Source organism: Girardinichthys multiradiatus, chromosome 2, assembly GCF_021462225.1.
Source record: "Girardinichthys multiradiatus isolate DD_20200921_A chromosome 2, DD_fGirMul_XY1, whole genome shotgun sequence".
Taxonomy (NCBI): domain Eukaryota; kingdom Metazoa; phylum Chordata; class Actinopteri; order Cyprinodontiformes; family Goodeidae; genus Girardinichthys; species Girardinichthys multiradiatus.
The window spans coordinates 17,145,785-17,167,822 of NC_061795.1; the positions used below are offsets into that span (position 1 = coordinate 17,145,785).

Consider the following 22,038-nt stretch of genomic DNA (forward strand, 5'->3'; position numbering starts at 1 on the left):
GAATTGGCAAATTCGCCACTGGCACCCTGTGCTCTTCACAGATGAAAGCAGGTTCACACTGAGCACATGTGACAGACGTGACAGAGTCTGGAGACACCGTGGAGAGCGATCTGCTGCCTGCAACATCCTTCAGCATGACTGGTTTGGCAGTGGGTCAGTAATGGTGTGGGGTGGCATTTCTTTGGAGGGCCTGACTGCCATTAGGTACCGAGATGAGATCCTCAGACCCCTTGTGAGACCATATGCTGGTGCCGTTGGCCCTGGGTTCCTCCTAATGCAGGACAATGATAGACCTCATGTGGCTGGAGTGTGTCAGCAGTTCCTGCAAGATTAAGACATTGACGCTATGGACCGGCGCGGCCCGGCCGTTCCCCAGACCTGAATCCAATTGAGCTCATCTGGGACATCATGTCTCGCTCCATCCACCGTCACGTTGCACCACAGACTGCCACAGGTCTGGGAGGAGATCCCTCAGGAGACCATCCGCTGTCTCATCAGGAGCATGCCCAGGTGTTGTAGGAAGGTCATACAGGCACATGGAGGCCACACACAATACTGAGCCTCATGTTGACTTGTTTTAAGGACATTACATCAAAGTTGGATCAGCCTCTAGTGTGTTTTTCCACTTTAATTTTGTGTGTGACTCCAAATCCAGGCCTCCATTGGTTAATAAATTTGATTTCCATTGATTATTTTTGTGTGATTTTGTTGTCAGCACATCCAACTTTGTACAGAGCAAAGTATTCAATGAGAATATTTCATTCATTCAGATCTAGGATGTGTTATTTGAGTGTTCCCTTTATTTTTTTGAGCAATGTATATATAGGGAAGTCCTTTGCTCCATTATTCAGGGGTTGCCACAGCCAGTCATTACAACTTGCAAGCAGACTTTGCAGGGTTTTTACTCTGGATGTCCCTTCTGACCCAGCCGGGATTCCACAGAGGGACTCATGTAGCATATCATGCTGGATGTCCATACTTATATGGATTGGATAATGTGTTATAAACATAATGATGCCACATCATTTAAAAAAATGAAAACTATCAACCCACAGACGGCTTAATCCAAAGTCACCAAGAAATTTAAACTGAAAAACGGAAGCAGCAGGCTAGTCCAATTTGCTGAATGGTCATTGCAGTATCTCAAAATGGTACTCAGTAGTTGTATGGCCCCATATGCTTGTATGCATGCCTGACAACATCGAGGCATGGTCCTTATGAGATGATGGATGGTGTCCTAAGGTATCTTCTCCCAAATCCTATCCAGGGCATCACTGAGCTCCTGGAGAGTCTGAGATGCAACCTGGTGCCTTTGTATGGACCTAAATGTGATGTCCCAGAGATGTTCTTCTGGACCCACTTCACCAGCAAAGGGTCTAACAATGGGTCCTAAGCATTTCATTATGGTGCCATCATTTATCCTGTACAAGTCTGTGCGTCCCACATGAATATGCTTCCCCAGACCAACATTGACCCACCACCAAAGTGACCATTCTGAACAATGTTCCAGGCAGCATAATGTTCACTGCAGCTTTTAGACCTTTTTCAGATTCTGTCACATTAGCTCAGAGTGTAGCTGCTCTCATCTGTGAGAAGAACTGGGTGCCAGTGCTGACCCTGTCTATTCTAGTGTTCAGCCAGTGGCCAGTTGAGCCCCACGGTGCCGTAAGCACAGGGCCTACTAGAGGATGTCGGTCCTTCAGGCCATCCTCACGAAGTCTGGTCTGGACAGAGACATTCACGCCAGTGGCCTGCTTGAGGTCACTTTGTAGGGCTCTGGCAGTACTAATCCTGTTCCTCCTTGCACAAAAGAGCAGATACTGGTCCTGCTGATGGATTAAGGACCTCTGAGGCCCTGTCCAGGTCTCCAAGAGTACTTGCATGTCTCCTTAAATCGTCTCCATGCTCTTGAGACTGTGCTAGGAGACATACCAAACCTTCAGGCGCTGGCATGTATTAATGTGCCGTCCTGGTGGAGTTGGACTGCTTGTGCAACTTCTGTATGGTCCAGGTACTGCCTCATGGTACCAGTAGTGACACTGACCCCTCAAATTAAAAACTACTGAAAAGCAGTCAAAAAAATGAGGAGGAAACAAATGCATGTGGCCTCCACCTGCAACACCGTTCCTGGTTTTGGGGTTGTCTCATTGTGCTCCTTTAGTGCACCTGTTGTTAATTTCATTAAGACCAAAACAGCTGACACTGATTAGCATTTGCACCTCTCGCTATTTTTCAAATTGATTTTATTTCTGAGAATTTGAAGTGGAAGGAAAATTATGTATCCTTTTCAATGTAGTTTTTTACGACAAAAAATCTGAGAAATGTTGCATGCATTTGTATTCAGCTGCTCTTATTCTGATAGCCCTGATGAAAGTCAGTGCAACCTATCGCGGCATATAATTTTCAAGAGTCAACGTGTGGGCGAATATATATCTGTATAAATGCAACCACTGTGGGAATAAAGCCATAAAAAGTCACATTTTCAGTTTGACACAAGCAATATAAATTAATTCCCAAAGTTGCGTTTGGGACCCCATAATGAGGGTCATGAAAGTCAAAGTCTGGGGTTCTGGGGTCAACATTAATTTTGAAAATGATTATTAATAATAAATATTGAACATAATCGCTAAAATGAATAAAATCACTTGGAAAAATTGTTTTACCTGAGTCTCCAAGACCAAAGTTCTTTATATCAGAACATTACATACTTCACAAGTACTCTTGGGAGGTCTACATAGGTCCCCCTATCTGTAGCACCGCACCTTCATGTTTCTCTGATCACGTACAAGAAAACAGTTCTACATCAAGAACAAGTGGCAAGAACTTCAAACCCTGCGCTGGAAGACCTGAATGATCTTATTTTGTTGCATCCCTAAGAGAGAGGACACATTCCTCAGTTCTTGTGGAGCATGTACAGGCCTTTAGGGACTCCACTTGTTTTGTTTATGTTTATTCTTTATTTTATTTTCTCTGCCAATGTTTTTTTATTGGAAAATTCTTTTGGTCTTTATCATTTGTAAGGTGACGTTGGCTTTAAAAATGTATCGTAAGTATCATTAAATGCTAAATGCTATATTGCTAATTAGCAATAATTGTATTTTACAATGGGCTCACAAGTCTTCCCAGTGTGCATGCACCTCACCCTGAACAGACCACACTGTGAAACATGGAAGTGGCAGTATTATGCTGTGGGTATGCTTTACTTCAGTAGAAAAAGGGAAACTGGTCAAAGTCAGCAACCTTCACAGGTTGCCCTTACTAATTTGATGATGAAATGCTATGCAAATATTGCTGAACAAACTGCTAAAACTGGTAAAATATTTTATTATCTTTATATTCACACTTATTTATAACACTGCTCAGCTGCATATCACTTTTGGCCAATGTTATGGAGCCACTGTTGAGGGCCTAAGCAGCCATATTTGGCCCAAAAGCCATCGGTTAAGGACCCCTGGTTTTGGATACAATTCTGCTCACATCGCAAAGAACCCGTTTAGATCTGTAGTGAGACCCAGAAATCGATGTTTAAGCAAGATCTCCATCCAATCTGACTTGGAGTCATTTTACAGAGAAGAATGGGGTAGGGGGTGGGGAGTCTCTGTGTGCAAGGCTGGTAAAGACACACTCAAGCAAAAACGTTGTTCTACAAAGAATTGAATCATATGGGCTGAGTAAAATTTTTTTACAGTACAAATATGTTGAAAATGTATTTCTTTCTTGCTACTTCACAATTTTGCACTACTTTGTGTTGGTCTGTCACAGAAATACCATTAAAATGCAGCAGGGGGTATGAATACTTTTGCAAGGTGTTGTAATCATGCTCATGTACAGTACCATGTGATGTAAACTGAAATACTGCAGATTATTCCTTCTGCTGATACTCACTCAGGCTCCATGAGTCACCAACATGCATGCACATACAAACAACACACCCACACTCACACAGCGCGTGCGCAGATCGAACATGAATCTCTCCTCCATGAGCTGAAGGAGTTGGGTTACTCATGAGCACACAAGCATGTGCTGGCACCGATCCAAGACAGTGCCTGTAATTACAAATGTTAGAGACAAAATATAAAGGACGAGTCCCTGGCAATGCCCGTGCAGAGATTAGCGTCGTTGTACAGAATTATCACCCTTCAGCAGCCGCCAGAAATGAGTGGAGCCTTTTAATTGGCAGTGTCCTCCTTGGTATGCTGGAGGACAGCGCTTGTGTCTCTCTTTGTCCTCCATCATGCCTCTTTTTGTTTTTTGCAGCCTGAGATTCAGATGGATGACTAACCACCTCTGCTGTTTTTCATGACGCTCCACCTCCACATGACTGTGTTGGCTTTATGCACGAGATTGGCATGAGCACCCTTGTACGCTAACGCCACGCAGCCTGTACGTGGCCCAATCTGTAAACCAGGTCATAGTGTGCTGTATGTGCAGTTATTATGCTCACAAGTACACGCAGATGCTCCGCTTCGCCCACGAACATGACACCGTAGGCTTTCAGCAATCCGGCGTGCCAGCGCGCGTGCACGTTAACTAGCAAGTGGGTGATTCTGGGCAAGACCACGGCTGGGGCTGGTGTGTTGGTGTCGGGTGAGCATACGGCACCGATAGTGGTGCATTGGCCAACTGAGAGGGTGCAGCATGTTGCATGTTCGGCTAATGAGGTTCCACGGCCAGGCCAAGTAGTGGGGCAAGCTTATTAGTAAACAAGCCTCGAAGAAGACCCCTCCTGCTGAATGCTCTCTAACACATTATTGAGTCGATCATGTTTCTACTCATCCTTCTTGTTTTAACCTCTCCTTTGGCACTGCAAAACTCTGTTAATTTTTTTCTCCCTCTTGTAGGTTTTAGGATGGAGTTTGATCCTCTGGAGCTAATATTTCACCAACAAGCTACGTCTTGCACAGTCAAAAACGGCATTGTAAGTACCTAATGTCATGTAAATTCTGTACTCTGTATAGTTAGGATTATGGATGCAACTTTGGGGTTGTTCCTGGCCAATGGCAATTTCTGTTTTGTTTTTTGTTTTGATCTGATGTGCTGAATGCAGTTTTTTTTTTCCCTAAGGACTGTAACACATACAGTATCTCACAAAAGTGAGAACACAAATGTCAATAAAACGATATCATAAAATATTTACAAAAATGTGAGGGGTGGACCAGTTTTGTGAAATACTGTAAAAGAGGAAAATTGTGTTGCAGGAGGTGGTGGTTTTAAAATCAATGCAAAACAAAAAAAATGACTTAATCCGCATTAATGCATCAAAGCATTTTTCCCTAACATTTATCTGTTCCTGTGTTGCCATGTATGCGGTGTAATGGAAAACGTGGTCTTAAAGTGAGGAAATGAAAAGGGGTTTTTGGAACATCAAGTCTGGTCATGTCTTTTACTGAACTCCTTATCTGAATAGTGCATCTGTATTGGAATAAAAGGCGTGAGATTTACAGAGTTCAACTGCGTCTGGGTTGGAACACGCTACTTTTGCTATGACTCCACTGCCTAGTTTTATTTTTACTATTTTGTCATATATGGAGAATAGTGCTCTACAAGAACAAAAACCCCTGCTATTTAATCAAAAAATATGTCACGCTGTCAGTTTTACTTAAATGTTTAAGCATCCTTCATGCCGAAGTGAGTGCATCAGCTGCATAAACATAGCATAATATTAGGTAATATAATGTGAGTTACAGTTGGGTTCATTCTGTAGCAGTATGTGACATACATAGAGTGTAAGGGCAAGGTCGCTCATACGGCAGAATCTTTCCATATTTCCAAAAAATCTGTGGCAACTTGGCATGTCTGGTCATCAAATTCTGTACTCTTGTATGAAATGTAAGGTAATGCAGGAACATAATGAGCATTTCATAGGACATTGTGTCTTCCTTTGCTGTTGCACCAAAGGCCAAATACACAATAGTGTGATGAGGGTAATATAAGTAGGAGGGGCAAAATAATAAAATGTCTCTGTATTTTACTTGCCAATCACCAAGCAGAGCCTACCAAAGGAAACTTGGCTGATTATCATCTCTCTCTGACAGATCGGTGCATCTCTACTAAAGATAAATTGCTAAACAATTTAGCCCGTTGTTATGTCGTTTGTTTCTTTTATTGAGATAATTCCAGTAATGCTTTTGTCTAACTTTCATTTATATGCACATGGTGTCTCATGGCTTTGTTCACACATATTTTCTTTCTTTTTGTATGTCAGTATTAGATTCAAATATAATGTCTGGACATTGTGGCTTTATTACATTTAAAAGGTCAAGCAGTCCCGGTGGCTTACTAGTGCAGTACATTAAGAAACACAAACAAACATCTTTACCATCCACCAGGCATAGTGGGTGTCCTCTCTCTGTGCCCGGGCCCGGATCTGTGAGAAAATGGCTTCCACTCTGTGCCTTCCAGCTCTCAGCTCCCCCCACCGCCATTTTGTGCAATCGCTGCCAAAGTAGTCAGGTAGTTGGATGAGAGGGACGGAGAGGAGTGGGAGAAGGAAAGAGGGTGCAACTGGACGCTGGGTTGAAGAGCAAATTAAAAGAAATGGAGAGGAGTTGCAGGAAGAGCAGCGTCAGAGTGCTAAGCATCTTTTTTTCACTTCTGTTTTGGTTGACTACAAGCAGCTGTTTTTGTCCTAAAAGCTGGCCAGGGTGGACCCCGTCAGCTGTTCTTTATCACATGGGCCAAATCCGTTTAACCCTAAACCTCCCATCATTCATTATATGTCCCGTTCTACTTCAACTTGTTTGCTTGTAGTTCTCTAAATAAACATGCAACGTCGGCCCTTATACCTGTATTCAGCCTGAGCAGTCACTGCTGTTGCCGTGGCTGCATCATATGAACTTAGTTACCCCCCCTCCCATCCCCGCTTTGCAACCTCTAGCTACATCAACTATGTGGAATTCTGTATGCGCCAGGCATTTGATTACATGTGCAGATGTTATGAAGATCCTCCTCCCATCTGACCCTAAAAACCACAGATAACAGATATCCAGATTTCACCAAGTGTCTGATGATGCTTCTTTTTTAACAGCTACTTACTCATCTCACCTGACAAAACCAAATTAAATAGTTCAGCCTAAATTGTTTAATAAAGTACAGCTAAAGCATTTTTTGGTTTGGTAATTTGACCTACAGCATCTTTCCATAGCTAACATTTACACGAACTGACTAAGCGTTCTTTACTGTTGATTGAGTATAAGTCTATTGTTTCCTTTATTTTTACTTTGGGCACAATTTATAGTGAGTAATCTTATCTGTTACATGTACAGTGTCTTGCAAAAAGCATTTCACATTTTGTCTTGTTATAACCTCAAATTTCAGTGGATTTTATGTTGGTTTTTGTTGTAACAATGAGAATGCATAATTGTGATGTAGAATGAAAAATATTCATGGTTATAAAAATCTGGAGATAAAAAGCTGACAGGTGCACCATGGACTTGAATGATCTTTTGCAGTAGTTACAGCTGCAAGTGTTGGGCTCCTCACCAACTTTGCACATCTAGAGGCTAAAACTTCTGCCCATTTTGTTTTGAAAGCAGCTAGAGGCTTAGTCAAATCAGATGGAGACAGCCTGTGAATATCAATTTTCAAATTTTTCTACAGATTCTTAATTTGATTTCAATTTGGACTTTGACTGGCCAATTCTACCATAGGGGCATGCTTGATCTACAACACATTATTGCAGCTCTAAATGTATTGTTAGGGTTGTTGTGAACCTTCACCCCAGTGAAGTATTTTGCACTCTAACGGGTTTTCTTCCACGATTGCCCTGTATTTAAGTTTTTCCATCTTGCCATCTAACTGTACCATCCTCACTGACCCTGATAAATAAATAAAAAACATCCCCACTCCATGATGTTGCAACCACCAATTTTCTGTGTGGGCATGGTGTGTTCAGGGGGATGTGCAGTGTTAGTAGACGGGTGTGCTTGACTCTACAGATGCGTACTCGAGGTGGACTCAATACGGACTCAACGCAGACGCCTGCTGGACATATCCGCACATAGCTCAAGTTTTACGACCACATACAGCTTGTCACACAATAAACTGCACAAAATGTACTGCTTGGTGGAAGAAAGTCTCCAGTCTCGAACTGTTTAATATGGGAAACACTGCCCCGAGCAAACAGTTGAGGATGTGCAGCGTCCTTGCCACTGTCTGTGACGCACTGACTGGTGTATTCCCCTTCTTCATCTCTAGTCTGGTTTAATGGCCTTATATACCACCTTCTTTTCTTTTTGTTTTTCCAAAGCTACAGGTTTTACAAATTAGCTCTTTGTCCTTGTCTGATGACCCCATGGCACAAAGTGTGGAAAATGTAAGAACTTGTCACCAGAAATGTAGGAAATTGGTATGCTTGACTATGAAACCTCAAACATCCGCAGACAGTCCATGCGGAGTTCGCGCTACTCATAGGACGCTTGAATATGTGGGAGCCTTTAGTTTTCCTCCTCACATACTGTTTTCCATGTACTTTGCCAAAAATAGTTTCCATTCAGCAATGGTTGTATTTATGCTGAGATATACAGGGCTTGGACAATGAAACTGAAACACCTGGTTTTAGACCACAATAATTTATTAGTATGGTGTAGGGCCTCCTTTTGCGGCCAATACAGCGTCAATTCGTCTTGGGAATGACATATACAAGTCCTGCACAGTGGTCAGAGGGATTTTAAGCCATTCTTCTTGCCGGATAGTGGCCAGGTCACTACGTGATACTGGTGGAGGAAAACGTTTCCTGATTCACCCCAAAGTGGCTCAATAATATTTAGATCCGGGTGACTGTGCAGGCCATGGGAGATGTTCAACTTGACTTTCATGTTCATCAAATTCATGTGTTGTGAATTGGCGCTATATAAATAAAACTGAATTGAATTGAATTGAATCAAACCGATTTTTCACCAGTCTTGCTGTGTGTATTGGTGTATTGTCATCCTGATACATGGCACCGCCTTCAGGATACAATGTTTGAACCATTGGATGCACATGGTCCTCAAGAATGGTTCGGTAATCATAGGCAGTGACGCGCCCATCTAGCACAAGTATGCATGCAACAGTCTGGGTGGTACGCTTCTTTGGGGCCTCTCCACACCGTAACTCTCCCGGATGTGGGGAAAACAAAGGTGGACTCATCAGAGAACAATACATGTTTCACATTGTCCACACCCCAAGATTTGCGCTCCTTGCACCATTGAAACCGACGTTTGGCATTGGCATGAGTGACCAAAGGTTTGGCTATAGCAGCCCGGCCGTGTATATTGACCCTGTGGAGCTCCTGACAGACAGTTCTGGTGGAAACAGGAGAGTTGAGGTGCACATTTAATTCTACCGTGATTTGGGCAGCCGTGGTTTTATGTTTTTTGGATACAGTCCGGGTTAGCACCCGAACATCCCTTTCAGACAGCTTCCTCTTGCGTCCACAGTTAATCCTGTTGGATGTGGTTGGTCCTTCTTGGTGGTATGCTGACATTACCCTGGATACCGTGACTCTTGATACATCACAAAGACTTGCTGTCTTGGTCACAGATGCGCCAGCAAGACGTGCACCAACAATTTATCCTCGTTTGAAATCTGGTATGTCACCCATAATGTTGTGTGCATTTCAATATTTTGAGCAAAACTGTGCTCTTACCCTGCTAATTGAACCTTCACACTCTGCTCTTACTGGTGCAATGTGCAATCAATGAAGACTGGCTACCAGGCTGGTCCAATTTAGCCATGAAACCTCCCACACTAAAATGACAGGTGTTTCAGTTTCATTGTCCAACCCCTCTATATAAAAATATATGCCATGTTGTACTCTATTTACTAGTTAGGTGATGAAAGGGCAATTGGTTGCTCTGGATTTTACAAGTAAAAGGGGCTGAATGCATGCTGCACCTTTGAGATTTTTGCATGTAAAAATTATGCAAGCTATATGTCCAGTTTCTTCCACATTTAAATTATGCACCATTTTGTGTTTGTCACATAAAACCCCAATAAACTACATTAAAGTTTGTGGCAGTAACTTGACAAAACATGAAAATGTTCAAGGGATGTGAATACTTTTGCATGGCACTGTAATTAGGTTATATGTTATATGGCTTGACGTTATGCCATATGTATAAATACATAGTCTGTCTCAAAGTGCTGCTGTGTATCCAATTCAGAGTCTCCCCTGTCAGTAATAGGGAGCCTATTTAGGCCTGTCACAGACAAGCTCTCTTTGCGACAAGCAGCCAGTCAGTCAGGAGCTCTGTTAACAGTTCAGAATGCACTCTGTCCCCTTTGGCTACTCCATACTTAATCTGTCCGTGTGTTTGCATATGGGACAGAGTGGCGTCCATATTGTGTTTGTGGAATGAATTATAAATGCCATTGCATAAGCATGGCTGGTTTCTGGGGCATTATCACTCCAGCATCTACCCAGAGACTAAAGCATGAATACATTTACCCAGCCTAGTCCTCTTGGAAGTGATACTGTGAAGCTGGCTGGCCTGCGTTTGTTTATGGTTATATAGAGCAGATGGCCATGCAACATGGTCACATATCACACGCTGACTGCAGTGCAAGTGCTGCCACACACTCAAAATGCTTTTAGGCACAAATGCAGTCCCACTTGAAGGGGATTCAAATCCACAGAAATACATCATTATTGTTCCACTACTCACTGGGTGGAGAAGTAATAAGTCTCCTTATCAGAGAACATCACTGTACATTCCACTTCATTCTGGCAGCTGTCATGAAGCCGAAGTGCTACTAATAACTGCTGCCAAATCCAGGTTTTTATTTCTAACTGTGTTTAACTGGGCTTTATTTACAGCCTTAGCTTTTAGCTATAACTACTGACCACAGTAGCAAGCCTGACTTGACTCTGCTGTTGCCTGGAAGAAACAAACTCTCAAAGGTTACAACCCCTACAGATCTCTCCCTCCATTCTGCCCCTCTGTCTGTAAGTCGAAGTTCAAATCCATGTGTCCCACCTTCTAAATATAGCTGGCAACAGATGCAGCTTGATGGGGCACTGGCAGGCAAAGCTGAAGGGGCCCCTGTAGGCGGGGTAAAGCAGAACCTCTGGTAATAGCTAGAGACCCTATTGGTCAACAGCAGCCAGATTACAGCACACCAGATCGCCCGCTTCTATTAGCATATTTATGTTATCATTAAAACATGCAAAACAAATGAGATGACTGCTGACATGAAAATATTGGACATCAAAAAAGCTTATACTGTTCACCATTTTGTATTGTCGTATGACGATGAAAGCTTCTTTACCTCTATACTTTTGTGGAAGACAAACATGTCCTCAAGTGAGAGATTCAGCGCCTGACTGTAGAGGGAAATTTTATGATTTTTATTAAATGTAGTGGTCATCCCTTTCGTGTTTATCGTTTCTCTGCAGTTACAGTGCTTTGTAAAAGTATATGTATCCTTTGAACATCTGAAAATTTTATGAAATCACAGCCATAAACTTCAATGTATTTTAATGGGATTTTTTACAATAGACCAACACAATGTAGTGCATATGTGGTATGTGAAAGAAAAAGGATGCCTGGTTTTATGTGTGTGTGTCAGGAGACAAAAATTATTTGGTCAAACTTCTTTGCAACTAGCTGCAGCTCAGTCAAATTGGACAGAGAGCATCTGTAAACAACTATTTTCAAGTCTTCTCACGGGTTCTTGGCTTGGTTTAGGTCTGGATTTTGCAGCCTTTAACAGGTTTTCTTCAAGGGTTTTCTTCCCTTACAAAAGAAGGGCATTCCCACAGCATGTTGCTGCACTTACTATATTTTGAGATGGTGTTTTCAGGGTGCAGTTTTAGTGTTAATTCAGTTTCGGTCAAATCTGACTAAAATGCCTCATCCTCTTGACGGGGGCTCAAATTTCATATCTATATATGTTATTAGTGTTTGAAACGATGTATCATTTTCGTTCCACTTAACAACTTTTTAGTACTTTGTGTTGGTCTGCCACATAAAATCCGAACATCTTACTTATATACTTACTTATAGGGTGCTGATGTGGCAAAATGTGAAAATGTTCAAAGGTTATGAATCTTCAAAAACCTTGGGGTGAATTATCCCTGTCCAGTCTGTCACCAATAAAAGAGAAACTGTTCATCATTTCAGTCTTTATGCTGTTTTTATCAACACTGTAACTGTACTTCCACATGCTGCATTATTGTGCAGTTTATTTCAACCAACCAAACAAATATGTCTTTTTAATCTGTGAAACATGGCTTCCTTGCATACAGTTGTTTCTGTTTTTTGCACAGAATGTTACAATTCTCAAAAATGATGATGACCATTTCTGAAGATAAAATCAGAAATTAGTTTCTAAACCTCCCCTGAAGCAATACCTTCTAAAATGTAATGGTTAAATAAACTGAATAGAAAGAAGTTATTTATGTGCAGAGCTGTGTCCTGCTTGCACGCATAAGCGTGCAAATCCCTTTGTTTCTCTGTTCACATAATAGCAAAATACTGTGTGTGTGAGAAATGAGAGGCAGCTGGCAAGGTTGGACTGAGTGGTCTGAGCAACCCCTGCTGCTCGCCCTGTCATTGCAATGATTAGGGTCACATTTTTACACTAAAACATGTGGCTTCAAGGTTGGGATCAGCTAAGTCTGCCTAATCCCACCCTCTTCTCCTAGCATGTTTTATGGCTCTGCTGGCGGAGCAGAGAGCTAATTCACCAGGGGACAGTTTATCCTGACAAGCAAACACAAAAACAGCGCTACAAGCTTGTGCACACGCACACTCCATCACACACGTAAGGGTACAAGTTGATCTACAGTGACGAACTCCAACTTCGCTCGTAGGCGAAACTCGAGCTTAAATGCGTAGGTGATGCTTTGGGACACAATCGGACGTGTGTGCATGTGCCTGCAAACTCTGTGTTCTTTACATTACACACGCTTGCACATGGTTTGCAGGCCTAATATCTGCCTCATTCAGAGGTGACAGAGAGGTCAACCTGTCTGACTGACCAGAATCCCCCTGCGGCTTGCCCCGGCCATTGCCCCTGGCATGTGTAACAGAACCTGCCCACGCGCCCCCCCCCCATGCTCCTATACTGCCTCCTCCTGCTGCCTGCCCCTTGGCCCCGGTATAAATAGAAATAGGGGGAGTTTGTGGGGGTGTACCCAGTAGCCATGCTTCAGTTCATAAATGCCCTGCCATTTCTATCTGGATTCCTCCTGTCTTTGCCCAGGCACCTTTTGCCTGGTTGAAAGGCAGCTATAAAGCTGATGGAACCCTGATCCCTAACATTATGAAAGCAACACTTTATTATTATTATTTGGATTGTTTGTGAGGACAAGAGTATACTACAAGAACTAACATGTTACAGAAGCGGTACAGAAGTAATTCTGCAAACAATGGCAATATGCATTCTACTAAGCATGGCAAGCATTTGTGTTTAGCCCTCAAGCTGAGCCAATACCTTGTGGAACCAGCCGTTCGCTAAAAAGCCTCCTGTCTTTCGGGTTGTGTCTCTACAAACTTTGCACCTCCAGAAACAAAAGTGTTTGCTCATTCTTCCAAAAACTCCATAAATGCCAACTGTTGACAAAAAGGTTCAAGTCTTGTCACAGATTCTTAATTGGATTTAACTCTGGACTTTAACTGAGACATTCTAACACAAATTTACTTTCATCCAAACCATTCCAAAGTTTAAATCTCAACCCCACCATTGTAGCACCAGTCTCATGTCTTTTGCAGCCTTTACATTCCTCCTTAAAACAAATTGTCTCCATAACATGATGCTGCGCCCTCCAACTTGGTGGAGTGCATGACTAGTAGTTCAACCTGAGCTGTAGATCTCTGCAGCTCCTATAGAGTTACTACAAGCCTCTTGGCTTCTAATTAATGCTCTCCTTGTCGGGTCTGTCAGTTCAGGTGGACAGTCGTGTCTTTGTCAGATTGCAGTTGTGCCCTATTCTTTCCATTTTTGGATGATGGATTGAACAGTGTTCTGTGAGATGGTTAAAGCTTGGGAACTCTATCCCTGACCTGTCTGGTGTTTGTTTGCTGAGTTTAGCAAAACTCAGTGGCCTTCACAAAACAGTTGTATTTATACTGAGATTATATTACACACAGATGGACTCTAGTTACAGTGTTCTGATTAATTCTGGAAATGTCTAAAATTTTCAAGCAGTTCAGCGTGAATTTTTTGTACTCAAATAGGTGGAATTTAAAAAAGCTGCACTTTTTTATGTTTTTGTTTTTTAGAAACTTGGGTCTGGAGATGTATGGAATAAAAATGTATAGGACGTTCTCCTTTCTAAAAGCATTTGATTTTATTTAGGGACGTCAGAGTTAATTATGCTAAATACAAATAGGTGCGTTTAATAAAAAAAAATATGAAAGCCATATATGCATTAAAGTTTGTGGCTGTAACCTGACAAAATGTGAAAAAGTTTAAGGGCTGCGTATACTTTTACAGGACGCTGCAAAGTGTTTTCTTTGGAAAAACATGGCTATAAAATGTACAGAATCTGCTTACCTTTTTGCTGATATTTTGCAAATTTGCTGTAGAGGTAGAACTGAACATGTACGAAACTACAAATATGCAAGTCAACTGAGCAACTGATTTAATCAGAATGGTTTAAATTATAACCTTTTCGATGACATAATTTTGCAATGAGTGGTTACAAATTGTATAAAAGCCTCTTCTTCTGAATAATCCTTCCACTGACTGACCACAGAGAGCATGAGAGCCCCACAGATCAGCTTACAGGGTTACAGCACTCCACCTCAACTGTCACTGCAGTCAAACTATGCTTCAGTATTGATTGATGGGCTCTGAGGCACTCAAGACTCAAGTGTGATTGAATTACAGCAACTTTTAAAACAGTGTGCGCTTTTTGCTTCAAATGCTGCTGTGAAAATGCAATGACATAAATGAAAATCATGTTGTGCCTCGCTCCCTCGAGGGTTTTTCTCCAAGTTGGTGTGAGTTGACGCGTGTTTAAAACCGTGTCCTTGCGTAGCTGTCTGTTGCAATGTGTGTGTGAATTTGTTTAGTGCTTGTGTGTTCTTGTGACATTATGAAACGATGAGGTGTGGAAGCAAGACTTTTGCACCACGAAACCTCTAAAGAGCTAATAGCGCATCAGTTACACACAGTCGCTTTCAGCTGCAGAAATGCTTTCCTGTGATTGCCCACTTCTGAACTTTAATGCGGACAAAGTTAAGTTGAAAAATCCTCCATCCAAGTGTACGCAGAGATGTGTGGGCGCATGTGTCCTCGGCAGTGTGTAGGTGTGAATATTTCTCTGTCATTGCATTATAAGAACTGGCTTCACTTGAAAGCAGTGGCTCTCCTAAACATGCACTCAGCTGGTCAGGACCCAGGAGCCATAAACTATATTAGACTGAAGTATGTCCAGTCAGCAGTCTGAGAGGAGCGTGCCTTGACCCTGGCCTATGCCACATGTTGCTGAGCATTTTACAAAACTCCACAATGATTTACTTTTTTCTAGCAGAGATTCCTCACTTAGAAGTGAACCCATTTCATATTTATGCATTGAGTTGGACAATGCTTTCTCTTTTCAACTTCAAGGGATAGTTCTCAATTTATTTAGTGAGGTTCTGTTAAAAGGTCATAAGCATTTAATATTTAACCTGAAGAAGATAACTCTCTTGGCGTCCTCATTAAATATAAATACACATTGGTTTGACCCAGAGGCTCACGCTAGTCCAAGAGCGGCCAAGACTAAAGCGGACTTTAAAACATCTCTAGTCTTAAAACATGGCAGTGGTTTAATTAACCCGTAAACAGCCATCACGTTTGGAGTGGCCGGTTACTGACGCAGAAGTGAATGATTATTTACTCAGAAAATCGAGATAGGAGGTGGTGCACCAACAATGATTTTCCTTGTTCTTAGAAAGGAACATGTTTAGTCAGAGTAATTATCTGATGGAAAAGTCCTGCAATGTGAAAAGCAAATATAATGGTTTAAGCGAATTGTATATTATTGATTTTTGTACATTGCAATACTTTTACATTGGGTAATCACTTTGACCAGAAGCTGTTTGCATGTTCTGTCCTCAGTAGGTGTTTTACACAGGAAGATCGTAAGAGATGCACTGCCCCATGCCTCAGTTTCCTGTTAAAATAATCATAATATTTTTTTGCAAATAAGTACCCAAGAAATAGTTAGATGAACCTATAAAGGTGCATAAAAAACACCGCTATGGTCTCTGCACCTCTTGGACTGGCCCTTAGGTTTAATGTCCTTAGGTTTAATGTCTCATCTGATTTTAAATTCAATCAAGACGGCAAGTGTTATCTTCTGGAGGTAAAAAGAAAAAGATGTTCCGGTGAGAATATTGTGACCGATTTTTTTGTGAAGCTCTGATCTCCCAGTGCCAGTTGTTACGAAGATATAAGTACAGCATTGAAGATATTGTTTTCTAGCCTTCTCTCCATTAGCAGTTGTTGAATTATTATATCACGAGAAGAGGTGACATTAAATGGTGTGTGTGTGTGTGTGTGTGAAAGAGCAGTCTCCCTGAAACACAAATATCAATTAAGACGTGGATGTTTTGGCGTCTTATATTTGCGATTTGCACAGCTCCCATGAGTATTCTTAAGTTAATCTAGAGCCTTACTTCAACACTGAGATTTCCAAAAATGTCCAAATCCATCATGTTCCTTGAAACACAGGTTGAAAGCTCAAAAGAATACAACACTGCAATTTTGCTGCAATTCTTTTGGCCTTCATATTATCTACTGAAAGTTTTGCTCTCTCGCTGCCTGAATAAATCTTTTGCTAATCTTGCTTCATTTTAATAATTACTGGTAATGAAAATAGCTAACTTTTAGTATATTTCCATCAGCGATAGTGTCCACACTGAAGACCTTAATATGCTGTAGGCCTGCATGATATAAGGCAAACATGCATCTGTGATTTTTTTAATTTCACTAATGATAATGGTTGCAATGTACCCAGATTTTCCTCACTCCTCTCGTTTTTTATTATTAAGTAATTACTAAATAATTATTTATTATTATCGTCCCATGGCTTTCCATGAATTGTAGCATGTCAGACATTAAAAGCTCTGTTTGGTATGGATAGCAAGGGCGGTGAGTGTTCGTCCAAATGGTTAAAAATATATTTGGGATGCATTTTATGAAGGCATTACTTTAGACTGTTGTACATGCTTATATTGCGATGACGACTGCAGTACATTATATTGTGCAACGCTAGTTTGGCGTATTCACTGATCGGAAAAATATCTGATTTTTGAGTTTAGCCAATCAAGCTAATAATTGATTCCGTCCACCTGCCAATTTCTCTGTGCATCTGCAGAGGTAAGATAAAAGCTGTTTCAGACTTTTTCAGAAAACCTCCCTTTAAAAATCATGAATTATCCCTTTAAATTGCCTCCCAAATTGTGATCTCTTTACATCTCTAAAGCATTAGAATTAGCAGTGAAATCTTGAATATGATCCCTGTTTCTGTTTGATTTTACGTTTAAGTGTGCATTTGCATTTGTCTCCTGTCAGCTTGTCTCCATCTGCAGTGTCAGCGTGCTCCTTTTGTGTCTCTATGGGTCTGTGCTTGTGCATACTTACAATCCACAACGCTATGGTGTAAGGCAACGTTGAATAATACAGAGAGGCTCAGGCTCACCACTGAGCAGAGACAATGGGGCCTCTCATCTCAAGACATACCGTTCTGTAATGTGCTGTGCTGTACGTTTGTTCCCTCACATATAGGTACTATTTCCCTACGAGTATGTGCTGACCGAGGCTGCCCTTACATGACTTTTGTTCAGCACAGTGTGTAGCGAGTAAACACGCAGAACGGTGTGGTGTTTGTCAAGCAGCATATAGACATTAGCCATGCATGATCTAGCATAACAAAAATCAACCAGACTGCGAGAAAATTCAGAAAATATGTTCACTCCTCTAGAAGCAAAAAAAAAAAATGATTCCCACATCCCCAGTATGAGCTGACAACCTCTGGGGTGTTTGTAATTGATCTCACACACGTCAAATCTAAAAGTCATCATGTTGGAAGTATTTCGCCATTCTCTTTGTTACAGAAGTAACAGATTTTCCCTCTTGGGTTTTTCTCCTCTTTTTTTTTTTTTTGTTTTTAGATGAGGACTACCTGATGTGCTGCTGAAACCGTGACAGGGGGTGAAGGCAGGAGGCCAGCCGACCCCCTTCACCCCCACCGCCGCCGCTCCGCACTGCATGGTACGTGGCAGGTGAGAAGCGTTAACAGAGGCAGCAGCTGTGGCCCTGTGCTCCACACATGTGGGCCGGGATGTGAGCTTTGTTGAGTTCAGCCACTCTCTCAGTAATGTTAACACACTTGTTTTAGAAACAAAGAAAACAGCTCTAAGAAACAAGAAACCCTACAGAGCATTGTACATGTCACACTGTTTTTTTTAATGGCTCACAGATGTATCATACCTCCTGAACTTGAACACATTTTTCCAATGTTACAAACAAAAACTTTAAGTATTTTTCTGAGCCTTAATCTGATAAGCAAACAAAGTCATGCAGTGTCCTCAATAAGAAGGTAAAAGATACATGGTTTTCAAATGCTTTTACAAATAAAAATCTGAAAAATGTGACGTGCATTTGCATTCAGCTCCCTTATCTATGATACCCTTAAATAAAACCCGGTACCACCAATTGCCTTTACTTAAGTAGTAAATATAGTCCACCCTTGTGTAATTCAATCTCTGTATGCGCATTACAATTGTTTGCAGTTTGCCACAAGCCCAGTACAAAACATCATAAACGCATGGAGCTCTGGTCAGGTGAGGGCAATAGAGGACTTTTTGGCCTTCATGCAAAGCGCTATATGTGGTGGTAAGCTAATACTACACATCTCCCTGAGCTCACCATCCCTACTGTGAAACGTGGTAATGGCAGCATGATGCTGTGGAGACATTTTTTTTTCAGTAGGGTCTGGGAAGCTGGTCAAGGTTGGTGGTAAGATGGATAGAACTAAATACAGGACAATCCAGGAAGAGGCAGTGAAAAATTCGAGCTACAATGAAATGGTTTAGATCAACGCAGCTTTATGTGAATGGCCTAGTCAAAGTCCAGACCTAAATCCTGTTGAGAATCTGTGACAACTGCTTTTCAAACCACTCTTCATCCAACCTGACTGAGGTTGAACTGGTTTGCAAAGAAGAATGAGGAAAGATTTTGGTGTCTAGATGAGCAAAGCTGGTAGAGACAAACCCCAAAAGATCTTCGCCTGTAATTGTCATTTTGCCTAGCAGTTGTGCACGTCTCTACTTGAGGCCAGTCCATGCTAGAGAAATGCCTCTCACAGCATGATGCTCGCATCACAATATTTTACAGTGGCTATGGTGTGTTCAGAGTGTGTGCAGTGTTAGTTTTCCACCACACACAACATTTTGAACATAGGTCAAAAAGTTTGGTTTTGGTCTCATCTAACCAGAACACCTTCTTCAACATGTTTGCTATGTCCCTTATGTGGCTTGTGGAATACTACAAACACCACTTCTTTTGGTTGTTATGGCTTTTTTCTTTTTTACATATTTATGTATTCAAAATAAAATTACAAACTACCTAATTGTCCAATTAGGAAATTCCTGAATGGGTTTCACTGAGTTTCTTTTCAAGGTATCTGACTACAGGCATCTGAATAAAAATGCGTACCACGCCATTAAGTTTTTTATTTGTAAAAACGATTATTCATTTTCCTTAAATTTTATAATTATGCACTGCCTTGTGTTGATTTATCTTATGAAATACCAACAAAGTACACTGAGGTTTGTGGTTGCAACATGATGTGAAAAGTTTTAAGGAGGTATGAATATTTTTGAACGATACTGGATTCTTATCTCATCTTATGTTGACTTGGTTTATAATTTTGAGGTTTGAGGTGCTCATTTATTTGGTTTTAATTGTCCTTTAAATCAGCTCCATCAGCCTTCATTCCTAAATACAAAGGGGGAGCATCAGCAAGTGATGTTTTTTTTAATGTAACACCATATTGTTATACTTTTGTGGTTAAACCTTTAGTCCTAAATATGCCTGCAGCATATAAGTTACATACAGGTTGCATTTGAATATGAAAATAACTTTGCCCTGCAATTTGTTTGCGAAATGGGTGCCCCCGGTCAGATCATTTGAATTTCCCTTCAGCCTGAGCCATGAACTCCAAGGCCCAGTTGTGACATTGTGCTCTCAGCACACAGGCTCTTTTCATGGCGCAGCGTCCCAGAGGAGAGCGGTGCGCGTGTTTGTGTTTCTGTGAATCATAACTGCTGCTTTGCATTCAGCGAGGTGTGTCGAAGCGGATTACAGGCATGAACTCAGGCTGGAGCTGAGAGAGCTGTGTTTCTTGTTTTGTTTTTTGTTTTTTTTCCAAGACTGTCCTTTGGGGTGAGGTAGTAGGTTGTATAGTTTTAGGGTAACACCCTTCCAGTCAGATAACTATACAACTTACTGTCTTTCCTGAAGTGGCTGTAATGTCGTCAGACGCCACCCCCCAGAGCTCTCTGACAGTGGCTCAACACCGGAAATGGCAGGTTTACGGACAGACTGGACACAAGATGTAACTGGGATGCAAAATTTGACCATAGTTGCTAAGGTTTGTAGTAACTTTTGGTACTTTTCATCTCAGTTGTAGCCTTTATGTTATACAATCATTACGATTTGTTTGTCTTACTGTGCAGTGTTTTCTGTTAAATCTCTTCTTGTTCAACTTCTTTTGTGATGTTTGAAATATAATATATGGTGATGTTTGTATAGGTGAAAAACGATGTCAGTTCTTGTTGCTGAAAAAGACATGTTTGTTAGAGATTATTGAGTTTGCCTAGACGTAGGACCTTTCTGATGTTCGTACGGGGTGAGGTAGTAGGTTGTGTGGTTTCGGGGTAGTGATTTTGCCCAATCAGGAGATAACTATACAACCTACTGCCTTCCCCGAAGGGCAGCAATCCTACACCATACAGAAACCGACAAACCCAACCAACTCCAGCCACTGAGCCGTCTTTTACTGGACAACGGCCTTTTGATTGTCAGTCATGCAAAAGTAGCAGCAGGTAAAAACTTTGTTTCAACTCTAGGATTTGTTATTAAATTTTGACTTTTTTGTTAGAAACAAAAATAAAAGAAATTAGATCACCACTCCCTGATGTTATGTGTGCTTATTAAATGTTCAGTGTTTTGTATTATTGGTAAGGATTTCTAAACTACTGTCATTTAAACTACATTTAAACTCATCTAGCCACACATCATCCATAAAATTCCTTGAAGGATTAATTCGGGATTTTTATGTTAGGTCCTGCAAAAGGCTACAAGCACTTAATATTTTACTATTTGGTATAAATCCAGATTAGCTGAGAAGTGTCCGTCTCATTCTCAGGCCCCATCACTCAGTCCATTTCAATGATTCTTAATAAAAACACTCACATGCCCTAACCCTAAACCTAATTGTAACCTTGACACAGAACCTTAAACGCAAACTATATTGATAGGTTGCTGTTTATTATCCTATCCGCAGACATGAACCAGAAGACAAGTTAGACAGGGTTCCCAATGTGCAAGCACCAACTGACATGAACAGTATGCATGAAGTGCTAGGCCTCAGAGTGGTGTTGAGAATCTGCAGATTTTTTTTATTGGACTAGTTGATCCTGGAGCCTGAAATTAACAGCTAGTTCAAGAGGCTTTTAAACCTTATAAAGCCTGTTTTCACATTTGCATTGGGTTCTTATTCATGAGAAATGTGTTTTGGAGTTGGTGCGCCATCAATGATCTTCCTGTGTGAAACAAGCACTGAGACATGTAAAGGGTCTCAGTGGTCTTATCAGAGTTAATGGTTACTATAATATAAGGTAGTGGGGTTTTTTTTGTAATGATTTCCCGTTTTTAGTGGCTTCTGTTTACAGTGACTTGATGGGATAAGGGGCAGAAAGAGAAGTAAGATGTCATGCAGCAATTGGTTGGGGGCTGAGAGTCCTGGCCTCCACATACAGTGCATCTAGTCTACTGTGGAATCAGGCAGCAGACCAGTCAGCATAAAAAGACAAACAAAACAAAAACAAGAAAATT

At 41.3% G+C, this 22,038-nt stretch overlaps 1 long non-coding RNA gene across 8 annotated transcripts in view; it reads left to right on the forward strand.

Moving 5' to 3' along the window:
• LOC124856051 overlaps positions 1 to 21,111 on the forward strand; it is a 64,500-nt gene extending 43,389 nt beyond the window's left edge. For 7 of the 8 annotated variants that reach the window (XR_007035233.1, XR_007035237.1, XR_007035245.1 and 4 more), the window contains 2 exons: positions 4,842 to 4,918; positions 18,090 to 21,111. This is a non-coding gene — a long non-coding RNA (uncharacterized LOC124856051). The remainder of the gene's footprint in view (positions 1 to 4,841; positions 4,919 to 18,089) is intronic. The other variant, XR_007035241.1, reaches the window with a different exon arrangement.
• Positions 21,112 to 22,038: the final 927 nt, after the last annotated feature.